Source organism: Salminus brasiliensis, chromosome 9 (assembly GCF_030463535.1).
Source record: "Salminus brasiliensis chromosome 9, fSalBra1.hap2, whole genome shotgun sequence".
Classification (NCBI taxonomy): Eukaryota; Metazoa; Chordata; class Actinopteri; order Characiformes; family Bryconidae; genus Salminus; species Salminus brasiliensis.
Genome location: NC_132886.1, coordinates 21,399,488 through 21,405,999, shown reverse-complemented (window position 1 = coordinate 21,405,999; position 6,512 = coordinate 21,399,488).

Here is a 6,512-nt window from a genome sequence, read left to right as displayed (position 1 = left end):
TGTCAGGTCTCAAGTGAAAATGTTCAGCAGTCAAACAGAACATGCTGCTCCATTTCATAATCTTGACACGGGTCACAAGTTAATGGCACTGCTAAGTAAGTACTGCTTCAGTGGGAATATCCATGTATTGAAGTGTGAAGTAAGTTGATGGTTAGTATCTGGGATCCTAAATTAGTCACCAACTAGTATCCTTGTATCCAAAAATACTAAAGTTCTAAGCTACTGTGGGATAAGTGAAATGTCCTGCATCTCATAATTGGGGTTATGCATGGGGCCCAGCCCATTCATTTTACCCATATTCTTACTAAGCTCCCAACAGGTGATTGAAACAGGCAAGGTATTTGTATCTGTTGAATACATAGCTGATGGTGTTTGAACCTTTTACAGTGGGCTGTATATCTGTACAAACGACCTTTAAATGTGATTAGATCTATGTAGATGTAGACTGCACAATTTCAGAGACCTGGACTCCCTTCCTTTTGCAGGGTCTGCTGCAATTGCTGACAGGCAACTTTCCTGATTTGTCATGTAAGATCCTTGAAAAAGTAGACTTGGACATAATTGTGTCTGCTCAAGAAAGTTGACGGCACCCCGTTGTGAAGATTCTTGAAAAGCCGCTTCATTCTCTGGGTCAGCTCCCCAAATGAAGGATACCGAGTTAGCCAGAGCGTGAAACCACCAGGAATTGGGCAGCAGGACATCTCTGAAGCGAAGGTCCTTGAGGACTTGTTTCTTCAGGCTTAGGTCAGCCAAGGTTCACTGGAGCAGTGCAATGATTTTGGGTAGGGGGCCAAGTCATGTGCTGAGTGGAGGAGCCCCCTGTGGACCAAAATTCCTTTGGCTCTTTCCAATTCATTATTGTATTTTAGCGTTTTTGCATATATGTTTTTTTTTCTTTTTTGCTGACTTCTTTGAAAGCAATCGTTTAACTTCACTCCTGACAGTTGAAGGAAGTCAACTGATTCCTCCCTGTAGAGTTATGAGTAATATGCAGCTGCATTTAGACCTTACTGCAGCAGTTTTGTAAAGCTAGTGCTACAATATGTTTAGTAAACGCTCTCTGACTTCTCACTTTTTAATTTGAGGGTATTCTTAGAATCCTAGTGAAGACATCAGGCCTAATCCATCTCAGTAAACCCCAACCTCAACATCCCCCCCCCAGCGCCCTTTAGCCTGGAATAGGAGACTAGAATATTCGCTGCTTCATTATACTGTGTTCATGAAGCACTTCAGCTAAGCGAGAAAGTATGTTTAATCACAATACCCAGGGGCTCTCTTTGTTCTATCTCTCCGTTAATCCATTAGCTGTAGATAAAAACCATTCAGTACCTGTGGCATCACACGCCGAAAGAAGGGGATGAGCGTTCTGCTAGGCGTCACGTGTAAGAGGCGCAGGAGCTTCAAAAGGGACCTCAAGTTAGCATTCGGCCCTGAATTCAAGTTTCAAAGGCCTGTCACCAGGAGAGGAAAGGCCACTCATAAGTGCTGCACAGCTTCGGCTGTCTTCGGCATTGAACAGCAGAACAGAGGCAGAGGGAAAATTGCCTTTCTCGTGCTGTGGGAGTTGCACATCAAGGCTACTGTGTGTGTAATATGCAAAAGCAAGAGATTAGCATGTTTGTTTTGATCTTTAGGCGAATGTTGGGGAAGAAAGCTCTCCAAGCCCAGAGTTACTTAAAGACACGGCTTTACACACTCAGCCATGAAAACTGGGCCGGAAAGCAAGTCTCTCCAAAGCCGATAGAAAACACATTAGTTTGAGTTGATTGGGAAATTATGTGGGATTGATTTTGAGGGCAGAAGGGATTCATTTTTGTCAAACCCAGTTTTCAATTGATCCTCGTAATTACCAGATACTCTTGATATTCTTGATTTCATATCTTGGTACTATATCCACGATATGTTCCGCTGAAGTAGTTTTAACCGTTCCAATACACCTAAATCCCCTTTGGGTTTGATTCCCGGGCTCGGCAAGCTGCCACTGTTGGGCCCTTGAGCAAGGCCCTTTACCCTCTCTGCTCCCCGGGCGCTGGAGTTGGCTGCCCACCGCTCTGGGTGTGTGTGTGTACTCACTGCCCCTAACATGTGTGTGTTCACTACCAGATGGGTTAAATGCGGAGTATACACTGTACAGTGACAAATACGTGCACCTTTACCTTTACAATTACTACCAGCCGGGTAATCATGTTAACCCAGTGTTCTTTTACTGACTTGAAAAAGTTACTGAGTGTGTTACTTAATTTGAAGCTGTTGTTCTTCTAAAAATGTTCATATAATTTGTACAAAAATAATGCAGTATTTGTCTATAAGGGAGTATGGATCCTCAGGTTTTACTGGGAAGGATAAGGTCAGCACTGTCATGGACTAGGCACTTTATAACTCCACTGCTGCGTTCTCCACACTGGCTTCCTGTAGCTGCCCGCATCAGATTCAAAACCATGATGCTGGCCTACAAAGCCAAGAATGGACCAGCCTCTCCGTACTTGATGGCAATTTTCTAAACCCGATCTGTACCAAGAGCCATTCGAGCTTCAAGTATGGCTTGGCTTGACCCACCATTCTTTAAGATGCATGGAAGCATCCACACTTTTTTCTGTCCTGGCATGGAAGTTGTGGAAAAAACTTCCGCTGGGTGTCTGAACAGCAGAAGCGCTTGCTGTCTTCAAACGCAGACTGAAGACCTGATTAAGATTGTACTCATGTCTAACTGGATTTGTTTGAGAGTCAGCCAAAGTGCAGTGCATATGAGCATTGTGTATCTATGTATCCGTACTGACTTTTGTACTATAATTGGCAGCATCTAGCTTGAGGTATCTTTTGGATTCTAGCCAATACAAACTAGCTAAGGATATTTTCTGAGTGAGCACTGAAGCAGTTTAAGTATCTGCTAAATGCCTTAAATGTAAACGTAATCTTGGATAGTTTGTATATAGGAGGAATTGGCACAGATCACAAATTTTATGGAAGGATTTATGTGGCACATGAAGGAATACTAGGCACGCAATTTCAAAACATTGTCCTTTTCAATGTATTTCATTTCATTGGCTTGTAATGCTGATAAAATTATTAGTGAAGTGGCATTCTCCATAGATTACAATAATTTACATTTCTGTCCAATCAGAACCCATTAAAAGATCCAGCGAGGACTTGCAGAAACAGCACTACATTCACCCTGAGAAAATCTGTGCTTGCAACTAATTTCAGTAAATACTGTAAATGTTGATGTTTGCCGTGTTTGACTTACTCACTTACTAGTGCCTCCAAAGGACGTTTGTCCCTCTCACAGGACTATCGACACTCATACACGTGTTTACCTCCAAGAACTGGCAACATAAGTAGACTATCCACCAACCTAATTTTGCTGACAGTCTCGACCATGGCCCCATCAGCCAGACGGCACCAGAACATTGATCAGCACTTTTTGCCTTGTCGTCCCTCCACATGAGACCCCCCACGATGTTCTAAGGATGTTCCGTCAGGTTTGGAAGGGCGTTTATTGCAGACACTTCAGCATTCCCCGGCCCTGCACCTCACCTTCCTCTGCCAGTTCAGTCCTGAATGAAGCTGAGACAGGTGTCTTATCTCCATCACATAGCGCTAGCGAAGCCAATCTCCGAGATGATGCTGTCGACTGGAATGTGACAAATCCATCTGTCCTGGTTTGAATTTGTATGCTAATTTGAAGTAATGGCCCCTCTGGTGACTGAACGATGGAACAATTCAATCGTGGTATCTCTGACAAGAAGTTGCCAGCCTACGTGTGACAGCAGGTTCTTGTGTGATGTACAGTGGGCTGGTGTTGATGTATAGGCCCTTCAGGGGTGGAGGCGTATTCCGCATGATTCAGATATACTGGAAGTGGAGGAACCTGCGAGGAATTAATCTCAAACCAGTTTACATGGAGTTCAGGGAGATGTTCCAGTATGTGCAGTGCTAAGCAATTAATGAGGAAACATGCACCGAATTCAGCTTCAACTTCTTCAGAGGCTACTAAATGAATAGGGCCTGATGAACGCACAATGGGCATAAATCCCATCATCTCATGATTCATGGGACCTTTTCCCATGAAAGTGAAACTTTCCTGTGCTATAAAACAGCATGCAGATCTACATCACACATTTGTGTTTATTTAAACACAATAAAAACAATTAAAAACAGGACAGTAGTTATGAAAAAGTTATGAAAAAAAACCATGCACATGTATTGTCAAATTAACAGAAACTTTCATTTCTTGGTCTATATGTATATGTACTTTTTATGGCTTGATAAAAATTTTATAAAAAATCTGTTTTAGTGGGAAATATATAGAATTATTTAAATATGCATTTAAACATTTTAGTGGTAATTGTTTTCATTTTGTGGGTGATTAAAATTAAGACTAGAACAACACTATATCTTTTATTATGTTGTTTAAACTTATAGGACCAGTTGTCCTGGAATGGATTTGACATAGTCATAGTCATAATAGGTCGTAAAACCACCTGATGTTTACATTTTATAGTTTTATAAATCTGGAGATTTTATAGATTTTTTTTTACAGTGTATTCAACATTTTGGGGACAGGCATGTTAGCAACTTCAGGGTTCCACCTACCTAAGCATTTGCCCCATCATCCAGGGTTAGTGGGTTTGAACCCCAAATATGCGAGTGTCATCCATAACTGGGAACCTAAGATGAGGAAAGACCTGGTGAGACTGGGAAGAATCCCAGCTAGTGGGGAAATAGAGTAAAAAGAAGTAAACAGTATATCATCGCTGTCCAATGAAAAACGTGTCTCCAAAGTGGTGACTTTACAGGAGAAAGTGAAAACGTCAGTAACTTTGAATGGAAGTCAATGTAAAATAAGAGTTTATTCCAAGTAATTTAGAGCATTTCTATTGGTTCATTTATCTAGAATTACAGTGTACAGAGCAGCTACAGAGTTCAAACTATGGAGAAAAATAAAAACGATACTGATTTATACTGATTAACTAACTAAGAAACATAGTAGTTAGCCATAAGTGATCCTCCAGACAATAAAGAAATGAAGACAAAAGTCCTCCTCTTTCGATCCCTGTTATGTGATATCACTTAAATATCCCCTATTGATGTATTAATTCCTTTTCTATGGTCATCCACACACCATAACTTATCTTCCACTACATTACATAAGTCGCACTACATTTTCTAAAACAAAAAACAATTCTAAACACAAGATACTGTAAATACAAGATACCTGAATAGGGCCCCACCACCCCCCGTTTCTTTGTATACGATGCAAGTACTTGTTGTGATTCCCTGTACACAATGTGTTTCACTTCATTTAGATTCCACTGCTTTTAGACATGTTTTTCATTATCTCTATTTAAACATACACAGCTGTGACATTGGAGGCCTCATTTAAATTACCAAACTTTACAATCAGAAGATAAAAGCCTTTCTATGACTGCTGCATTTGTGGATAACCCTCGATATTTTGTGAAAAATATTCACGTGTTAAATGATTTGATCCATGAATGAATTAATTACACTTGAGATGTGAAGTATGTAGAGATATATTATCAGCTATTTCAAACAAAGGCTACACCATCTCTGTTGCTTTTTTGGTACATGACTTTGTAGGGGACACAACAAACACAGAACAATGTCAATTTCATCTTCTCATTACGTTAGTCACTGAAGTGGATCTTGACAATTTCGGTAAGCCTGAACATGCCTCAGCACGGAGCCATTCAACCACAATACAAGAGGTTACTGTCAGTGTGGGATGAACATAATATCTAGTGGGAGGAAAGAGCACATTAGTCTCTTATATTCTTACAAAAAGTGTTCTTCAAGGGTTCTTTAGTAAAGGCAGTGGATTTATGTGGGATAACTGGATAACCATTGCTTAATTTTTATATTTTGGATGAAGATCAGTGGAAACCTATTGAACTCTTTTTGCTTAGAGTGTAAGAGCAAGGATTTTTAGTGGATTGCTAGTTTGCATCAAAATATATTTTGGACTAAATGAAACAAGAATAACCTGGCAAATGTAATGATACAGTGCCCCCCATAATTATTGGCACCCCTGGTTAAGATGTGTTCTTTAGCTTCTAATAATAATAATTTTCTAAATAATATAGGACCACGATGGAAAAAAAGAGTAAAATCCAACCTTTAACTCGAGTGAATTTTAAGGGGAAAACAAAATCCCTGACTAAGAAATAATTATTTTTCATAAAATCACCTGTTCCACAATTATTGGCACCCCTAACATTTCTTAGGAAATAAATGTAATTAAAGTATTTCTGTCAATTCTACAGTAGTTTACGAAGTTGATCAGAGTATGTAGGAACATTTAATTAGTAATTCACAACTTCCTGTTTCCCTGGGGTATAAATATGACGTGACACAGAGGCCATTTCTCTTCAACATGGGAAAGACAAAGGAACATACCATTCAAGTAAGGCAGATGTGTGTTGACCTCCACAAGTCAGGCAATGGCTACAAGAAAATCACCTCACCTACACCTGTCCATATCTACTGTCAGA